Below are 22,008 nucleotides of genomic sequence, written 5' to 3'. Positions count from 1 at the left end.
CAGCAAACTTTGTCAAGTTTCATGGTGATGCTGCTACGGCAGTATGAGTATTTGGTAGTGTTATACAATAGACTTGAATACATTATTTGATAGAGTATTATTCTATTTTCATGTGAAGTCATTTCAGTGTACAAGAATTTTACCTTGCTTGTAACATGAATGCAGTAATGTTGTCTTTTGACTATTAAATGGCTTTATAATTCAGAAGGTGACTTTGGCTTAAAAAATACATTTAACACATTGACTCTGGAACAGTTTTGTTTACCACAAACTACAACTAAGGGATTTTCAAGAACACCATTTTTAGAAAGGCTTAGACCTGTAATTCCTTGTTTGGGCAATCATCGACTACAGAATGACACACAACTTTAGAGGTTTATGACACTAAAACCAAACAGGTTCCAGACATTAAGGAACCTGTAATAAGTACAACCAGAAGCTGCTGCATTTGTATTAAAAACTGGTCTAGTCCAGCAGCAGTGGTAGGTATAACGTATCTAGTGTTTATTCTATTCAGGTCTGGTAGAGTGTTTGAACTGTATTGTTATAGCTCAATGAAGTCAGATTTGGCAAGCATCCACTAGTCGGCCCTGGCAGACCATGCAGCACTTCTCTATCGCCATGGTAATGACGGTTAAACAGGGCCTCTGCCCTGGAAACACTGAGCAGACCTTTTCCTTCAAGTGAGTCAGAGCAGGATGAATGTTGAAGTAACCACTGCAGATTAAAAAGATTCGAGCTCCAACAAGACCAGCACTGATGCTGTAATTCAGCTTCACACCCACACCCACCAAACAATGAGCTGTACTAATACAAAGCGCCGTTATACAATGGGCGGGCAGGAGACAAGTGAGCACATTCAGAGAATGAAGTGGGGTCTTGTGTTTTCAGAGACATAATATACTCACACAGGTATCACTGCCAGTATACTAAATGCTATAGAACTCAGCTGTGAATGTGACACTTCATAACATTATTGCTACAATATATAGGTCTTAACTCATAATGACTTTCTAGGAACAACTTGGCCAAAAAAAGCATATACTGTTTAGAACAAATGACAAGAAAATATCCACTAATTATCACCATGTAAATGATTATGCTAATTAGTAACTACTGGCTTCTATTCACCATTGACCACATGTTTGGTCAAGATATTCTTTTAAACTCAAAAACCCATGTTACGACCACTATGCAACAATGCACTTTTGTGCATAAACATATAGCAGCCATGAACACAGAAACACTGTGACAAACAAGAGGTAATTCCACAACATAATTACCTTAAACATCCACAAGATGGCAGCATTCCCAAATTGAAAAGCCTAACATTGTTCCTAACCAGTGACTTCTGCTACTTTTAGGTACATGCCCAGCTGACACAGGTGCTCAGTTGCACAGACACAGCTTGTACTATCTCCATAGAAAATGCTCCCAATATAACGGGATGCTTTGTATCAGCTTCACACAAGCATAAGTTATAGAGCCCCCCAGCATTGGTCTATGGAGCAGTGGAACCGTATTCTCTAATGAGGGAGCACCATCCAATACTTTTGGGATAAGTTGAAGTAACGTTTGTGATACAGAACTAATCAATCAACATGAGTGCATGACTTCACTGATGCACTTGGGGCTGAATGCATACACTTTGTCTCAGAGCAAATGAGCAGGAATCTACAAACATTTGAACATGTAGTGTATGCTGCATCACCTCAAACTACTGTTCAACTGTACTATAATTCAACTGTGTTTTCAAAGTAGGCTACATAATGTCAAGCTCATTTCACATCAGCTATAAGGAAAACAACAGTACGCTTACAAACTGTTGGACTGTTATGAGAGGAAGATACGGTCACAAAGATTCAGCCAAACTTCTATGTAAAATATGGAGCACATTATATGGGTGCAACAATGCATTTTGTATTGTGACACTGCAATGCAAAAATGTGACAAAATATCATAGATATGTAAGAATCCTTTGTGGAGAACAGACATTCTATTACTAATGAAATCTCATGCAATGCATTGTTAGAACACCAAAGTTTGCAAATGATCAGGATCAGTCACCAACTCATCCAGCACTCCTCCTTTCTTCCAATTCTAGAGTCATTATAAAGCTGTGCAGCAACATGATTGTAGACATTAATTTTCTTTACTCAAAATATTGTGAGAACATCAAATTATGCACATTGTAGCATCTTCTTTCATCATGTGTGGTATTGGTTCTAACTATGGCTCTCCACAGACAGAGTGTCCTGAATCCGGACAACATTGGAGACGTCATGACAGATGAGACTGGTGAAGACTTGTCAAATGTCTGTATCAAATATCATGTATCAAATGATACAAAGATACTTTAAGAAAGTGTGCAAACTACAGGATGTAGATCATATGCAAATGAAGTGAACAGACGAGATCATGCAAAACTGATTTCTATGATGCAAATAAGCACTGCTTCAATCTCTGTCACCTAAAGGGAATCTCATCAAGGGAGTGATATGAGCATACAGTGCAGTCAGTAGGTGATGTGTGAGTGGACATTTTATTGTATCTCGCTCTTCCAATCTTCCAATCGGCTCTCTGTACCAGCAAATTGGATCTGAAATGAAAGAATGCCTCTGAAGATAAAGGGAAAACTGTCAACTTTAATTTGGTGTATGTACATTCATATTTGGTGAGGCATTTAAGAATTTAAGCAGTTTTCATACATATTTCTCCAGTTTAAGAGAAGTAATGGCAAGTAATCAGTCTACTGACTGTTCACTTGTTTCTTGGACAGCTGTCAGTCACTGCATCATTAGTTCATGCACAAGAGAGCTAACAAAAAGTCTAGAGTCTAGTGATACTGTCTCTCAACATGATGAGCAAAGATGCATCAATACCAGTAAAGGAGGACATAATAAGGGAGAAAAATCTGTCAATCAGAGAAACAACTAAAAGGTTACATGTCATAAAATCAACTATTTAATATATTAAGACGCTAGAGCACACTGGTCAGCTTAGAAACAGCAAATAACATGGCAGACTACAGAGAATCACAGAAGGGGATGACATCACGTAGAAAAAACACTGAGCCAACCTAAAAAACAGTTCACATTTAAGTATAAATAAAGACCATAAAGACAAGAATACACCTGCAAGACCCCAGAGTGTACCACAAGATGCAAACCACTGGTTATGTTTAAGAACACGAAGCCAAGATTATAGTCACAAAAAAGACTTGAGATTTGGACAAATTAAATAAATATTAAAAGAATACTTTCCCACAAAATAAATTTTTTTTAAAATTATTATTTAGGGTTTTTTTTCCCTCTAGATTTTAAACTGATTCTTGTGTTTTGTAAAATGCTTCTATTGTCAGATTAGCACAAATATGATTTAATATTTTTATATTAATTATGACTTATATAGACATAGAAGTTCACAAATTTGTTATGTAAGCTTCAAAAGCTGTACACTCTGCATGATTTCAAATGGTGACCGGTCATTCACTATAAGGCTGAAGTGGGGGCTGGGGGTGATGTTGCTCCTGGAAGACCATTTTTTCACTCATTGTGCTCAAGATAGCAGAGGCATGCCTGAACTTCCTTCTCATGCCTTGAGTATGGTCCCTTATCCTCTGTGACAACAATGGCCAGAGAACTGCATTCAAAAGCTGTTCCTCAGTCCTAAGGAACTAACTGAGCGGTAGGAATAGCTATTTCTACTTTAAACTGCTGGACAATGCATCATCTGCAGTGCTTCATACCTTCAAGGGTCCATATTTGTTTCTTAATATGTTCCTTGATTTTCTGAAATAAAAGTTTGATTGTTAACAAAATATCCTACTCTGCACACAGTCTATTAAGGCAGAAACTAACTGTAAAAAGTAAAAAATCTGTTTTGAATTTATTGTTGTAAAAATAGGGTCCCATTTTAAGAGTAAGTCATTGATGAGAAATCCTCTACCCGTTTCTGTCTCTCTCTGAGGACCTCTTCAACAAAGGATGTGACCCATAACACACAACCCCATATCTGTATTCTCAGCTCATCTCACAACCAAAGTTCCATAACACAGTTACATAACCAAAGCACCCCAAGAGACAAGCAGAGAAGACTTACTGAGAAGTGCAAAAAGATCAATGTTTATCTTTAGGAGCAAAGCCACTAAAACGCCCAAACATTTATTTCATTTCCTATTGCTTTATTGTGCTGTAAGACCATTATCTTAAAAGCATCTGGGTTCATAATAAACATACAGAAAAAGCAAGTCGAATCATGTACAACATTACAACACTGCTTGGAAGAAACACTAAAGGTTTGTGGTCTTGCTGAAACCTGTACACAAACATGCATTGAAGCTGAATCAGCCAAAGATTTGAGAGATCTTTCTCTGAAAAAATGGATGCAATCAACAATTCTAAGCCTTTAAAAGTCAAACAAAAAATGAAAGTGTTGCACACTTTCACAATACACATTCGTCAAAGAAGCAGGAAATAAAGTATATAACCCCCCCTTGAGCAGACTGTGACTTCATTTTGGTCAATTACAGCTTCTAAGTCTTCTTTAAGTAAATGCAGCCTAAGAAGACTGACAGGTGATACCAACAAGTTCCAACATTGTTTGGCCTTTTAATGGATGCACAACAACATTGGAATCATGTCAGTATTGACTGATAACTGCTAAAGATAAAATGAGTGACTTCAGATAGATGTTTATAATTAATGAGCTAGTACTACTGAAAGAGAAGAATGTTTAGATGTTTTTTTGCTACTGTGCTAAAATATATGCATTTGAATTATTTTTGTAATATTACAGAATTAAATGTAATGTTTCTCCCTAAAGCTATAATCTAGGGTAGATCATTTAAATGAACATCTGATGGTTAACAGACAACAAAGGGCCTGTTATGATACTCAATTATGAGTCTTTGGCTTTTATATCCTAGTTATCACAGATATAGGGGCAGGAGAATAAACAACTTTTCATATTTCAATAAACAATATACAGTTATGCCTGTGTATATTATATGCCGCTTGACGCAAAAATATGTCATTAAATTTGTGTATATCTAAATATTATTAGAAGCCAGCCTAAACCATTACTGAAATATAGAAAACAGTAAGGCCTATAGCAGCTCTGGTAGCAGACAACAACTTGCTGGACTCTGACACCACTGTTAGGTTATGGTTGTCACAGCGCAGAAAGTAAACTATATGAGTGACCGAGTTTCAGCCTTTCAGAGCAAGACCAGACCTTCAGCTCAGTCAGACAGGCACCCTGCTGCCTCCACAGAGCGTACTCTCTCTCACAAAAACATGATATAGCTTGATAAGTGTTATTGGCAGAGGCGTGTAGAGTAGCTTAAACCCATGTTACTTTAGTGACTTTAGCAAAAATAACTTCGGTAGAAGTACAAAACTAGTGGTTTAAACTGAACAAGCACAATCGAGGTCACAAAATCTGCTTTTCCATGTTGCATGCAATTACATATACATTTCTCCAGAGAGATCACCAAAAAGACACAGTGTAGCTTTAATAACTAAATTTGATAATAACTCAAAAATGCTTAAGTGAAATGGAGATTCCACTTCTCACAAATATACTTAAAGTAGAAAAAAAATTGAAAAATGAATAAGCATCAGTATATTCATAAATGGAGGCCATGATCTTCATAGCTAAATAAAATACAAACTCTATAAACAGAAATTTAATTTTTTAAAAATGTGTCTGTTTTCCTGCACAGATCATGCGGTGCTCATGAAACACATGAATTGTGTTCATGTGCCAGCAGGATGGCCTGCATGTGCAGGTAGAAATTGCTAAATGTGTGTTGAAAACAGATAAATGGTCTTAAACCGCTCATTTTATCCCACAAAATCACTTTAATGTCTACTGTCTAGTGAACCCTACCTGTGATAGTTCCTGCATCTCTACAGAGCGCATTGACTTGGTTGGGTGGTCCTTCGCTTACATAGTGGTCCTCGTGGTTGTCAGGGGTGACAGTTGTTGGGGGTTGCGGATGCTGTCTTTGAGGCAGTAGGTTTTGAGGGCTGGCTGAGGGGGGCAGGGCTGAGGCAGAGGCAGTGCGGGACGATACTGCGGCGTCCAGTTTGGCTGATTTTCACACGTCTGCTGCATGAGCCATAGGGCAGCGCCCAGACACGCCTGACCACACAGAGTGAGCAATGAGACTCCCAGACCACACCACACAGTCAAGCTAGTGGTCAGTCACTGCTGGATCTAGGAGTGGGGGAGAAGGTACACACAGTTAGCTAAATGGATGGCAAACAAAGGCCACTTATAACAAGACATATGAAATTATAGACACAGAAAATTACTTGTTAGGAAGGCAAATTCATGGAGATTGGAAGAACTTCAGATCCAAAGTATTCTACTGTGCTGCAATGTATTACACCCAATAACCAATAAGACAATCTCTCACATAAAAAAGCCAAACGATTTAATTTCATTCCATAGGTAGACAATTCAACTAATTAGTGCTCACAATGTCTTTTCTTATAATGTGCCTTTTCGACAGTCCAGTTAGGGCTTTAAGACGTGCTTAGGACTGAACTTACTCTGTAAAAACTTAAGCACCAATTCAACGATTAACTTGCGCAGTTAAATCAGGAGTGGACAAAGTACCAGATGTGATGTTTTCACCTCAGTCTGTCTGTGTGCCAGTCAGAAGCCATTAAAGCTGCCTCCACTACACTCACTGCCTTCTGTCGGAGTGATCAATCCCAGCCGGGGTCTCCCCAGGCCACAGGAGCAGCTGTCACTACATTACAACTATAGTCAAAACTTACAGTCCTGTTTTAATATCAAGCACTGCACTTTCAACGGCTCATTAAATCACATTTCTACATTTTTCTTGCAATTTTTCCATTTGATTTTTACATGGCCATTTCTCAACATCTCTTCATCTATTAAGAAACCAGCTGCTTTTGTTACTGTGACTTTTGTTAAAGACTGGGCTCTGCTCTGATTGGGTGTCCTGTATTGTGCCCTTTTTCTAAAAGCAGCCCAGACTGAAACACTCCTAACTTCAGCGTGAACAGATGGGTCTAAATCGGTATATATGCAAAATGGGTGGACAAATGTAAATGCATTATTTTTTTGTGAAATCACAAAAACTAATTCAAAACTGGCTGTTACATCAAACTCTTTTACCCCAAAAAGTGAGGAAATTTCAGTTTTTACATGACATGGCCCTTTAATCTGACAAAAAAGGAAAATGACTTCATGGTGGAAACTACAGGTTGTTCCACACTGTGGAAAAGTGAGCATTCATGATGATCTAAGAGCTGGAAAAAAATATATGTCTTTTCAACCATGGCTGGGGTAATGCTGGAGTAGCTTCATCCTCAGAAATGACATGGCTACAAGTTAGCCAGTAATATGTGGCCTATAAATATCAAAAAAGATCAGCAAGACCAGAACTGCAGTTTACTAAAGCTGGCTGTTACTGGCTATTTACAGTACAGTGGAACAGTTCCAATCCAATTCCCCAAACAAGTTAAAGTCATTACTAAGTACATTCGCTTTTTTAAACACTCTATTGCAGCTGTTCCAGAAGGTCAACTGTGAGAACCATAGGAGGCAAGTGTTTATCAATATGTTCTGAACACATTACAAAGTATTTCATAATCACAACACTCATCAATACAGCTGAAATAAGATATTTTGTCTTTATGGTGAAGTCGTATTACTACAGCAGCTTATCCACTTCAGACACATTCATAAACCCTCTGACACTCATTTGAAAGGGTTTCCAACAAACCTACTCAGCAGATACTTAATGCTGTACATAATACAGAAACAGTTGGTACCCAGCTATCAATAGCATCAGCCTCAGGTCAAATAATGCAACTGTGAGGTCTGATGCCTCAGGCGTTCATCCTTCTCCCTTTTAAAGCATGATGCTCTGCTGTAGATTCAGTCTCACACCACAAAATTCATTCTTCTTGCAGTACTGCGGAAAAGTAGACCTCAACATTCTTATCAACTACTATTGAGCATTCACATAGTTCTGATCTGTTATTGCTTTTTATAGTGTTATGTATCATTATTGTTGTTTAAAACCAACTTGTTGTTTGACAAGAGGGAATGATAGGGAGTGCTGTGCTGCTACAAGGCTCTAAAAATGCAACACGTAATATATCAATGTAGAAAGAACATTGATTTTGAAATGTTAAAATAGATTACAAATGATAATAAATAAATAAATAAATAAATAAATAATCATTAAATTATGGGCTCATTTTGTGGCTAAATGTGGGTTTCAAATGTATAAATAAAAAAATGGCTGTGTCATAATTTAGTATCCCTTTTTAAATGATTACAAAATACTGTTTTTATTATCTACTTCATAAGCACCATTACAAAGTTGATAACCCATTTTTTCTTCTCTTCTGTATAAACAGTTCCTCCAGTCACGTGTGTTTTTAAATGATTGTCATTCCATAATAATTGAATAATTTAACTAACCCAAACCTATTATCATCACGCACTGGTCAGTGCACTCATTGCTTGACCTCAAATTCTGCTTCTGTCATTTTATTGGCTCCCCGTTGAAACATGAATTAAGCCATGCTTCATGCAAATAATATGTCAGTGACATACTGGCAAGCTGTTGCTTGATTTTATGCACTGAAGCAAATTAATTTGCAGAAAAATCTCTGCATGTTTCACGTCTTATCTTAACGACACTTAAATCTGGGCTGAAAACATTTCTAACCTTAACCTGTAATACCACTTTATTGTCCTAATTTCATTTTTAAGTTGAAAAACAAATTATGTCCTTTTATTTACATTTGTTGTTTTAATCATGCTTTTATCATGTTTGATAAATATTTCGGTTTTCCTACACTTTTTAAAAATCTTAATTTGAATTATCTTTGTATTTTCTCGCTTGTAAAGCACTTGACTGTACGTGACTGTAGTGTATAAAAGGCACAACACTTCATCTTCTGCAGTACTGAGCAAGAGCTTGGGCTACTTTGTTATACTTCTGATGTTTCCTAAGAATAACTCATGATTTTAGTTGTAAAAGCCTCTGAGTGCACACACACACACGCACACACACACGCACAGGCACAGGCACACGCACAGCCACGCACATACACAAAATCACAAGCAGCAAGTGGTGTGAGGTCAGCGGCCAGGTCCCAGATTTATACACATTTATTTATTCAGACTGGAAGCACAATTAAAGTGCCTCATGTTCTTGGGTTTTGGATCTATTCTACTTAAGCACTGTAATACACTACAGTCAGCCAGCTTGCTTAAAAAATCCAAATAAAACTGCACTCTAGCACTATGCCACACTACTGGGACAATGCATTGTGGATGTGTCTATAAATAGTTACTTCTTAACACGGTTTAATCTAGGAACGCTTTGATGTCCCAGGTGTTGTGGTTCTAAAAAGGAAGGAAATGGAGAAACAAAAGGTGAATGCAGTGCATTTGGACCCAGCCTGTGTTTTTTGGATCATTTTCCACATGGACAGACATTTCACATAACTCATACCACGCAGCACTCTCCAACACACTCATCCTTATAGCAGGCTTCCTCCTCACACATTTCTGAACCTGCAGAGGCTGTGTCCAGACGCTTGCTCTGTCTCAGCCATGAATACAGCAACCATAGCCATGCAGCCTCTCCCAGCATTGCATACTACTGCATACTATTTAGCCTCTCCCTTTACTTTGATGAAGAAGAAAAAGAAGAAAATTCTTATGATCTCATTATCACTGTCCCCAGCTTTATTTATACATTCATAATTTCTGTAGACCAAATTGTTTGGTAAACAATGACGAAAAATGTCTGTTGTAATTGTATTTATTGACCGGGTCATAGGACTACAGGAACAAATAAAAAAAATGCCAATGTTCTATATAGCTTCACATTTCATCTTTAACTGTGTTAACTTAAGAACACAAGGTTGAAGGGCTCAGAAGGTGCATACAGTGCAGAAGGCTCTCAGAATATGATTTTCTTGTGGGCTATCATGTACCATATCTGCCCTTTGTGTCCCTGACAGAAACCACGGGAGGTATCAAAGGTGTTGGAGGCTCCAACACCCTCTTTGTCCCCATATGCCCTGTGGTTGAACCTCACTGCCACATGATACTCAAGCAGCAAAGAGATTTCAAATCTGAGCCAACCTGTAATCCAATATTGACTACAGCACAGCAGACCTCAAGCAACTGAAAATGATCTTCAGTAGTGCTAAAGAGATCATATCATATATTATTCTTGTATTTTAGATTTCTTCCCTTGAGGTCAACTTTTGACATGTGTGGATTTTTGTATCAAAAATCATTTTCCACACTTTCATGGTCCTTTAGAATGAGAACAGACTGTTCTGTTCCGGTTTTTAAATGATGTGAATAAGAATAAAGCAAATTACCCATTTTCTGATTGGCTGTCCAGTACTGGGCATCTTTCAAAAAGCAGTCCGGACTGAAAAACTACTTAAAATTTGTTAATGGAAAGGGAAAAACTGATATAGACTGAATAGGTGTATACATCTTGATATGCTGAACTACACACAGTTAAGCAAGCAAAGATAACAATTGCAGATTTCTCTCATCCAGCATACCATCTTTTCAAACCACTTCCAATTGGGAGGCAATATGGATCTTTAAAAATGAACACAACCCTATTTTCCTATTGTGGAAAGGTTACTAATACAATTGTATCATTAGTGATGAATGGCATGCATACACGCATACATAAATGCATACATAAATTACATGCATACATACAAAATTAAGGTCTCCCTGCAATATTTCCATTCCAATATTGCCTTTGTAAGAGTGCACAGATGAAATTACTGTGTAATTTCCCTTGCTTCTCCTATGCTAAATGCTATATATTGTATAGTATATTGTTTTATGTTTTATGTTTATATGCATTGCGGTGTTACAAAGCTGAATTACATCTTGACACGATGGATGTCAAACAAATAAAAGAAGCAATCAGTCAAAGAATTTTTGACAGACATTGGAAAAATTAATTCAAAACAGGCTGCTTTTGGAGTTTTAGTTTCAATATATAAAGGGTATGAAACTGACATCAAAGTGAGGGAAATTGAATGTTCCATGATATGGACCCTTTAAAGAAACATGGATACAATGAGCAATAGTTCACACAAGCCAGGAAAGAATTGCTATGACGTTTGTCAAATACTTTTTAAAATCTTATGGTTACTGTATAAGCACTGCTAAACTGAGACTCTACTATCTTAGCATTAACACTGCATTATTTTATATTGAATAAATATTTAATGCAGCTGTAGTTCTTTGTTAGAGGTCACAAAGTGCAACATTATCAGAAGACTAGCCATACATCCTTTTTTTTCTACTCATGAATATGCTGTTCACAATGCTATGGCTTCAGTTGAAAACATACAGAACGCCACATACACACAACTGTACTCAGATCCACAATTTCACGCAAATTACACAGCATGGGCATCCACGTGGGTGAAGTCATGCATATGCCCTCAGCATCAGTGGCCTGCCAGGCCAGAGGGTCCTGCGCTGAGGCACGTGTGCCCACCACTGACAAACACACACACAAGAGAGCGCCTAGCTGTCAAAACAAAGCCTGTGGACAAAGTCCATACAAAAATGCACAAAGACTCACAATGCAAAACGCATAAATACACAAGAATAAGAAGACACAACCAAACCCACAGGAATTACAACAACAAAGCAACCAGGCAAAGCAAATTTAGTGCTATTTCCAGTAAGCTGTGTTTCTTAACCTACTCCTCCTTTCAGTGCTCTTTTACAATAGTCTTTATCAAGACAGCTTAATGAGCAGGTTCAACTCAGGAAAAGTGAATGCCTAATAGCTTCATGGAATCACATACAAGCTCTGGAAGAACTAGCTGTTGCCAAAACACTGCAGATTTTTCCCCACTCAGTTTTAATTTTAGCTGGATTCATCAAATACTGCCATCTGTGAATTCATGCAAAATGAGCCAAAATGTGGTAAAACTGCCATACAGCCATTTGAAGCAATTCTCAACACTCAATTTAGTATTCAGATGTTTCCTTGTCTAAAGCTGAAGAACAAAAGAAACATCTGGATCTAAAAAGTAATATAACAAAACTAACAATGCCCGATGAGAGGCCTCTACAGAATCTCAAAACGCATACACAGAGGTGGGCAAAATGACAACAATCTAAAATTCTTCAGGAAATTTTCATGATACACGACATGTCACAAGATTTATTTTTTCAGACACCTGAGTAGTTAAAACAGAAAATTAAAGAACGAGTTGTGCTACATTTAAAAATACTATCAAAAACTGTGAACACAATGATTTTTATTCAATTTTTGGCATATGGAGTTGCACCAAATCCAATTAAATGGTACTAATGTTGCTCTGTTTATAGTGAAACATACAGTTGGTTAGGGTTCTACAAGCACAGACGACCTGCATATGTTCACAAAAGCATACTGTATTGTTCTGTGACATAATTTATCACAATGGCATATGTATTGACTTATTGCCCAGCAATACAAACACACACACACACACACACACACACACACACACACACACACACAGAAAAGTATGGAAAGACACTGTATGGAAAACACAGTGGAAAACACAGTGGAGCTTCTTGGTTCATAATTTGAATGTCTTGTTGTTTGTTGCCTTCTTAAATTTTAAGATTCCAAATCCTGCATGAAATCAAAAATCTTGCTTTGCTTCTAAATACACCATTAGAAGGCCTAGATTTAGCGTAATGGTTGTGGCTTTCATCAACCACAGTGTGGTTTTTGCAGCAAGTTCACCAAAGTTTATTAAAGCTTTTAGGTACCTCTGGCTGAACTGCAGATTTACTGACAAAAAGATTATGCTTTGATCAATAACCAAACCTTAAAATTAAGAGTTTGTGGTCGTCCATACAGGGAATTTGCTAAGTACTGTCTAATACTATGGTCTGTTCTCTGAAATAGTGCAACATTTTCATCATGAGACACCATAGAAGGCCACAACTCCTCAGAGGAAACCAGATGATCAATAATGCACTCTCCAGTTCATGCCTGGTGGGGATATGATGAAAGCTCACAGATTAGACAGCTTCCTCTGCCTTCATGCATTTCTAAATAGTAACAAATAAAAAGCTCCTTTCAGACATGAATGTCCTGATTAGATTACAATCCTAACACAAACACAGTTGTTTTGCCAATTAAGAGAAGCAATATTTGGACCTAAACTGGATGTTGATGTTAGAGCTAGCTGCTAATGCACCACTCATGTTAAACCCACTTGGACTGGTTTTGGGAAACAGTCCCAGATGTCACATGCTCTGTGTTCTATCTAAACAAGGGTCAGGTTATGGAACATTTCCCCACAGAACCATTTACGAATCTTGGTAGCTTCACAAAGAACTTTTTTTTCCTATCTGTTGAGAAGGTTTTTCTCATTACCATGTACATTCTACAGATTGATTGTTTGAGAACATTAGAAGTGACCTTCACCAAAACATGGCCATTAACCTTCTAAACTGTACAAGGTCTCCTGAGCTGAGATCAATACTGTGAACCAATAGCTCCCATCCAAAACACAAAGAGCAATGAGAGTTTACTGGACTTATAACATAGGAGTCATGTGCCAAATGATGACCATTAACTACTAATGAATAAAGTACCATATGTAGCTTCTCCTGCTCTGCTTTCTCTGCACCAGCATTTAAAAGCTTTTAAACTTTCAGTCTGTGCTTTACTCATTGATTTGACTGTTGTCAGTTGTGAAGGATCAAACATCAAAGGATTTTTAATAAGCAGAAAAAAAAAAAAAAAAAAAAAAAAATAAGCATCAGCATTCGTAATGGTTTCAGTCATTTAACTTATTTTTTTTTCTTACATAGGGGTTTTTCTGTGTTATGGCAAGCTAACAGTATTAGTTTAGAGCTGGATGCACATACATGCTGGTATTGTAGCCATTACATTGTTTATGTTCAATACAAAACAAACTGCTTCCAAATATCATGTCTGGCAAATGATTGTCCTAGATCATCATAGTCTTTCTTTGTATGCATACAGAGGCCTTCTATTGTCTTGCAAGGCACATTTCCAACTGCTGGGGCACTCTCTGATGGCTTTGCTTCGAGTGTGTGCCGGGCAAGAGGCCTTAGAGAAGTCCAACAGAGTCCCGCGCTACAGCATTTCTACACAGAACCATTACAGCTAGTTGACTCATCGAACAAATATGATGCATCATTAAGATTAAAATGTCTGTCACTGTTGCACAGTCTTTGCCTGTCTCTTGCCGACTCAGTTTCACAAGCATGGCAGTTAAGCAAGAGTGCAGGGGAGAAGGGGTGTAACATGGAAAGCATTTCTGCTGAAGTTTCAGCTGATGTCTTTTTCCCCTGTGGTCTCTGACGCCTGCAGCGCTCAGGCATTTCTTTGCTGTCATGTCACTGAGCCTAAACATGGAGTCGTGGGATTTGGAACCTCAAACTTAGTCTAATGCTGAGGTCCTGACTTGAAGCTGGGGCTGGAGATGCGGCTGGAGCTGGGGCTAGTTCTGCTGTATATAAAGCATCATATACAGCAAAATACTGGGCCAGCATGCCAGTGACCCACTCAAAGCTCTTGGAAACTGGGCCAGTTGCCATGGGGTTCTGGGTCCTGGTTCTTAGATGCAAAGGCTACACACCAACATAACGAGGAAGAACCAGCAACAATTAAAAAGATCTGATGATTGGCTTCATTCAGCTGACCCTCACCTTTCATCTTGCGGGAAAACCTGCACTTAAGTATACCATAAAAACTACAGCTGATGGCCGGCATGACTGTATTTAATGCGCCTGTGTAAAACAGAACAATTCTCTATATCAGGAGCTGGCAGTCTGTAACACTGTCAAACTGCATCCTACAAGGAAAAGAATGTTGCTCAAATGTCTTACAAGATTCAAATGTCCATGTTTAAGCTATACCAAGAGTATGAATCGTTTACTTGGCTTTGGGTGTGTAAAAAATTGCTACTTAAAAGTAAATGCTTCTCCATTTGCAAACACTGAAATGTGATTGAAGCATGTTCATAAATATGCAACAAAAAGTTTAAAAAAGGCCATGAAAAGATGGAGTATTTCATGCTTTCTTTTATGTTAGCATGTTATCAGCACCTTCCAAGCTCTCAAGTGTCCATACTTATTTATGATAATATTTGATCTTTTTTTCTCTGTGGAAAAAAAATTCTGTAAAAATAGACATTCAAATAGCAAAAGAAAACTAAATTGGTAGTAACAAAACTTGAAATCTGACCTCTTGAGATGCTGTTTGCTAGATTTGCTTTCTTTCATTTCCTTCGTTATGTGTTGATTCTAAGTTTTGTCATGACACCTACCAACACCAACCCAACATGCTCAATTAGCCAAAGCAGCACTGACAAGAGCCAATTGGAGCCAAGGGTGCAAGATACACAATGCAAACCTAGTTTTTGCTCTATTCAATGTTTGAGATGTAAACAAAAGTAAATCAGACTGTTTTCATATTAAAAGGTGCATTGTAGAGAAACTTACCAACTCAGCGTTGATGGGAACCAGAAATCTTATTTATCCAAGATCACAAGTGAACCTACATGTGTCTTCTGAGTTTTTAGATGTAATGTTAATTATGGTAAAATAGTGATGTCTGGAAAAAAAAACATTTTCTTCTGGGAACAATTTTGCCTTAAAACACCCTGAAATAACTTTCTGCCATGAATGGGTTTTTAAAAAGACATTTCAGGTCAAGATTACTGTATAAAAATGTTTCAGACATCAGGCAATGGAGGGAGCTTTTAGAAGGCATGAAATTCCTTGCGTCTGAAATTCTGACTCAAGTTTCTCGGGAATGGAACATTCCACATCAAACCACTCCAAATGACTTACATCGTAATTGTTAAAATAAGGAGAAAATTTGAAAGATAGGTGGAATTCCTCTTCAACCAAAAGCAGCAGCCTCACCTATGTCCAGAACAGACAGACAGACAGACAGACAGACAGACAGACAGACAGACAGACAGACAGACAGACAGACGTCACAAACGTTCTCACATATTTGGAAAATATTGGGGAAGAAATGTAATATGTATGTTCTATGACACCACAACAACAAAGGCAAATATTTAGTGAATCACTGTTGCTAGGAGACTGAACAGGACCTCAGCTGGGTGTTAGAACACTACCCTGAAAAGCTGAAGTCATAATTTTAGCATGATAATTTAACACAAAACAGTTAACAAGACAGCATTTTTTTAAAATGTTTCCTTGATATTTTAAACAGTGGACAGAATACCACACATTAGTATTTGACATTACTTGCGCATTTAATGTGCATGTCAGGCTTGTATTTAGACAAGAAGTCTCAGCTGATAACATTACAAAGGTACCACTAGGTAGGACATCAGTCAGCTGTGCTTAATCACATTGTCTCACCTTTATTGAGGTCTCCTCTTTATCACTGAGTTTCACTATGCCTTCTGGCTGCACTGAGAAATCATGATAGTATCAGGAATTCAGTTTGACCAGAGAATGTGCATGTGAGAACAGAATGCATGTCTTCCTGACAGCTCAAACACAGAGTGAAGCTTTAAGAAAGAAGAACAGGAAGTACGCTCTATTAATAGCATGCAGCTCACTTCACTGGCTTTTAACAGGGTGGGCTGTGTAACAGTTTTGAAACAGATCCAGTCATAAAGCACAACATCTGAAGTAGCCATAACCTTAATAAACTAGGGTATACACACCTATAAAGTAATCTAATTCTCTTCTTCTTATCATGCGCTTTGTCAATACAGCACAGATGGCAGAAAGAAGCCTGTTTCCCCGTGGACAGTGAAAGAGTCAATAAGAGCACCAGAGGTCACTCCAGATGCCCCCTGGGTCAAAACTGAGAAAAGGTCAGGAAAAAGGAGCTATGACAATAAAAGCTGAGTTTGACCTGAGGTAATGAAGTAACACATCATTTTATACAATCAACAACAAACATGCAAAGGATATATCCATCAGTCCTATATATGATAGAAAAACATGTGAGGAGGACATTACAGAGACTGGCCATTAAGCAAAAACAGCTGAACATTTGCATGTGTCATGTATAAAGACAAAATGCCATTAGGACACATAAGAAGGAGGTTGAGCAGATAGGATTACCAGTAATGCATTTTAACCTGGATATGGTGCGTCAGCAAAATACATAAACAAATAAACAAACATCCAGAGTGGAGGACAACACAACATGAGCAGATGGAGAAAGAGAGAGTGAGAGACATACTCTACATCAGTCCATTATAACAGTCTGATCACTTAAGTTAAAAGCCAAAGCCATCAATAGCACACACGTTAGAAGAAATTAGAATGTCTGAGCACGTCAAGTCACAACACTAAGGGCATGAAAGCACCTAATTATGGCGAGTGATATACAGCGAGCCTCCTTGAATGAGGGCTGATATACTGGTCTGAGTCAGGCAGGCCGGAAACGATACACTCTCTCAGCTGTCACAGCATACGCCACAACGCACGTGCAGAGAAAGCAGCATATGCAGAAACAAACACCCCTGCAAGGGCATTCAACTTTCGTCTTTCCTGTGGTCTCTAGAGAGGACACGGCTGACTGTCCCATCACAAATATAAAAAACCCAGCTGTGCCCTTTAGGCTCAGACATATGACATCATTCTATAATGGGACTGACAGATTACTATGTACGTTGTTGAAGTGCGAGACCACACAGCACCTCAGTCCTATTTCAGAGTCGATTTTTACTAGTGTTGCACTCAACTACGTGACGGTCCATAAATGAATGGTTGTGGTCTTGTCTCAGTCACAGGTGGATGCTCACTGGATCAAAACTTTTAGGGCAGATTATTATGGCAGCTTATTTGGAATGTTATTCTTATTACTACTATGTTTTAATTTAATAATACAAATGGATGCATGTTGTTTGCTTTATATTTAGTTGACTTTAAATGGTGATTCTGAGGTGGAGAGAGATTAACCAAACTATCATTCGTTTTTAACCATTACAATATGTATATTGTGTGTGTCATGTGTCTTAGATTCTGCAAAGGCCTAATTTGCTCTTGGTCTTGTCTTGGACTGGATATGTCTAGGTCTCAGTCTTGACTCAGACTCAGGTCTAATGGTCTTGACAACAACACTATTTTTTTGCTTTAAAAGTAATTCAGTATAGTGTGGGATGAGGTACAGTTTCTTCTAGACCAGATCAGTACTTTGAAATTCTACTTATATGCAAGCCAAATTTACACCTTATAGAATACAACTAAGTGACTGATCTCTCTGAGCTCTAAACACAATTTGTGACAAAATATTCCACTCTTTTGATGTAATATATGATCTTTTCAATACCAGTACTACAGTGGATTTCAGGGCACTCTGCAACCCATGTATCCTAGTTCATTAATGGGGACACCGCGAACAGGGAGTGATTATGTAACTTCCCAAGTCTCACTGTTTCAGCCAGTTCTTGTTTAGTTCAGCCCCACTTAGGGTCTGAATACAATATATTCAGGCATTTTGATTCTGAGGTCAAGATTAATTTGATTATTTAAATGTTATGTTAAAAGCTCCTGATTATACAGAGCTCTGATCACATGCACAGATTGGTTTTGCACAGATTAATAAAAATTTCTCCAGCAGAACTTTTTCAATGCCCACAGCACCAGCTCTCTAACAAAATAAGCCGACCTCCAAAAAGTCACATCCCCTACAGTTTACAAGTGACTTCAGAAAATCCAGTTATTTCAGCGTGAATGCTCCTGGTATAAGCCCCTTACCCATCCTTGCAAACTGTACTCTAATAGGCTGCACCTAGAAGCCTATTATTGATCATAAAGAAGTGGTTTCAACAAAAGACAGTAAATAAGAGACCACAGAAAGTGGCTAATGGTGATATGTTTAAATAGCCTATACGCTTACTTTTTCTAACTTTTCAATACTCTATTGAATTTGTTATATTCTCATGTCATCATTCTCACCCGCACATGAAAGGATCTTCACAACCGCTGCATTACTGCTGTACCAGATTACATTCACCTGCCTACAACAGTCCACAAAGGGCTGTTATAGTGGACACGGCGGACTATCAGCCTGAAGCTGTTCATGATTCACTGACTCCAGAGATCGCACTCGAACGGACAGCCACCTACTTCAGGCAAAACCTGAGAAATGCTACAGATTAATCAAACAGAAACGATGCAACATTTCCACAGTTTCTTCCAGAGATGACACAATAGCACTTTTTCCTTCTCAATAACAAGACTTTGGATGTCAGCCAATACTGATCCAATTTTTCTTCTTTAAAAACAACTAAGCGGAAAAAATAGCTTTTTCAATTGAAGTACTTCACTTAAGATGAGCCTCTAAAATTAGGCTATCATGCTCAAACACTCTACTACTCCACAGGAACAAATATACAAATAATACATGCTAGATTCAATCATAGGCCACACATTTATTCCCTTTTCCTTTCCTTGTCCAATTCATAGTGATACCGATATGCCATCTGTAGTTTCTTCTATAAAACAGTCAGCATCATCATTAGTTTTACCCAGCAATGTCCAAGAACAAATCAGAAATTGTGTAGGGAATACATGTGTGGACTGCATGTATGCATGAAGAGGTTTTTGTACCTCAGGCTTATATTGCACTCAACCTATTATGGTGTCCTTCAAACAAGTGTCAAACAGTGCTCGCTGGACAAGAAGCTAAAAATCGGGTTCACTCACATCATCAGTGTTTGTTTATGATCTCAGTAGCCCCACATTACCAGTCCACTTTCTGATAGGCCAAGGTTACATAGCAGACAGCCACTCTTTCAGGAGTGGCACATGACACACACGATATCCTGACAGAAATAGAAATACCAGGGGTCACTGTGTCTGATTTGATCTGGCTGTGGGACAGCTAGTACATATTACTCAGGTTTGGTTTTAAATGTGCAGTCAGGTTTAAGGGTCATTTGCAGGTTACAGGAGTTTCGGTGCTTCACAGAGGCAAAGGCATCTGTTACATAAAAATAAAACGCTCAATGGAAATAAAATCAAACATCAAGATCAGTGACCTAAACCGTTACTGGGTGATTCTGAGAGTCTTGATATCATAGCAGCATTTAAAGACGAAAGGAGATTTAGATTTGGCTGTAAGCCGATCCCGTTAATCTGGTGGGGCTCTAGGAAGAGCTTATTAAAAGTTGCTGACTGACGGTGCATTCTGACCAGCAGCCAACAGTCAAAGAGTGAAACGTCTGAAAGGGACAATGTAAGAGGCTGAAACTAACCCATATTTTCTATAACACAGAGCTCACTGAACAGAGCTGAGCAGCTACAGTGTACAGTATACAGGGGACATTACAGATCAACAGTGACAGCGCCGAGATCAGCAGAGGAACAGCCAACTTACCGAAGATGGATAAATGAGGGCGCTTCTGTAGATTCTTTCAAACGGCCTCCTGCTCCTGCTCCTGCTCCTGCTCCTGCTCCTCCTCCTCCCTTTATCATTCGCCCCACTAACTCACACTCCTGCCTGAGAATCTACAGACGGCTAAACGGACAAAAAAATAAACAAACACGCCAGACGACTTTCAAAAACACAACTTCCTCAAATGCTATGCTTGCTGATCCTGTGATACGTTGAGACCCGGCGCCTAAAGTCTTCTCACATCCAGGAAACAGGTCCTCTCTCTCGGACTAAAACACGAGGCGTGTAAAGTAACCGCACACCGGGGAGTTTTCAAAGAGCATCCGTGTCCATTTTCCGCTCTCAGTGACCTGCTCGCGTTGCTGTCTCAGCGATACAGAAATGAAGAAAGTTGCCTGTTTTATCGTGAAGGCATTATCGGGAGAGCTCCGCGCCCAGAACCGCGTCCCTCTCAAAAAGCCGGTGTGTGAATCAGACCGCGCTCCCCCTCTACATACCCCTCCCAGCGCCCCCCCCCCCTCTCTCCCTCCCTCCCTCTCCCTCTCTCTCTCTCTCTCTCTCTCTCTCTCTCTCTCTCTCTCTCTGCATCCAGCGGCTGTGACGTCACACAATCCGGCCTACCCCGACCCCGAAGCTCGTCGCCAGCTGGAGGGCGCTATTTTAATTTCTTGACTTTGGATCAAATATAAAAGTATGAAAAGTATAAATGGGTTTTGAATACCCAATTATAAAGAAATGGGAAGTAGCATTAGTAGTAGTAACAACAACAGTAATAATAATGATAACCATCATAATAATATAAACCCATTATTTGTTATTGTTGTTTATTATTTACATTTATTAAAAACAATTCTGGGACATCTGTAATGCTCACTCGGTGGAGAAACATGTACATCACACACGCCATACATTTCCAAATAAACAGAAGACAGAATTAAGTCAATTAAAACTTTACAAACGGGTTTAATGCAGGTCCGAGGATCGTAGGCCTCCTAAGAATAAGATCACTTCTGAGTCCATTTGCTGAGCTAAACAATAAAACAGGCAGTCAGTCCAGTGCGGATGGGTTTTTCTCCGTCTTGTTCTACTGTTTCATTTGACTGGGCCGACGCACTGTTTTGGGAACTGGTTGTTACTAAATGTTAAACACAGTAACAGTACATGAATAAATATTTGTAGCTGTGATGAACACTGCTGGCTCTGCCGCGTCTTCGCTTCTCCATGGAAACAGGATCCTCTAACCGTTGAAAACGCGCATGCTCTCTGAGCTGCACGCTGTAAGAGCGTGCTGCATGTATCTTAGCGACGGAAGAATGGCTCAATAGTGGGTGTGCACGAACACACGACAAAAAAAATCCAACACTCGCAAAATGCTTGTTGTATTTTTAAAAATACTTGTGTGTTTTATGCATGTATCTACTTAATATTAGCACTAAATATAAAATTTAAAAATGTTTTGGGATAACATGTAATTACCGTCAGAACAGGTACCCCCACATTAAAAGTTAAATTGGTCCAACTTTGTTTCCGTTTGACAGCTGCTGCCTTCGCGGCTTCTGGCGAAAGTTCTC

At 38.7% G+C, this 22,008-nt stretch overlaps 1 protein-coding gene across 1 annotated transcript in view; it reads right to left on the bottom strand.

Annotated features, from left to right (window-relative positions):
- trak1a (trafficking protein, kinesin binding 1a) overlaps positions 1–6,097 on the bottom strand; it is a 47,288-nt gene extending 41,191 nt beyond the window's left edge. Inside the window, exon 1 of the mRNA XM_037536958.1 lies at positions 5,893–6,097. The gene's annotated coding sequence lies outside the window, so the exon portion shown is untranslated. The remainder of the gene's footprint in view (positions 1–5,892) is intronic.
- Between the last annotated feature and the right edge of the window lie 15,911 nt (positions 6,098–22,008).

Source organism: Pygocentrus nattereri, chromosome 3 (genome assembly GCF_015220715.1).
Source record: "Pygocentrus nattereri isolate fPygNat1 chromosome 3, fPygNat1.pri, whole genome shotgun sequence".
Classification (NCBI taxonomy): Eukaryota; Metazoa; Chordata; class Actinopteri; order Characiformes; family Serrasalmidae; genus Pygocentrus; species Pygocentrus nattereri.
Note: the sequence above shows the minus strand (reverse complement) of the source record. Positions and strands in the feature narration are given on the sequence as shown.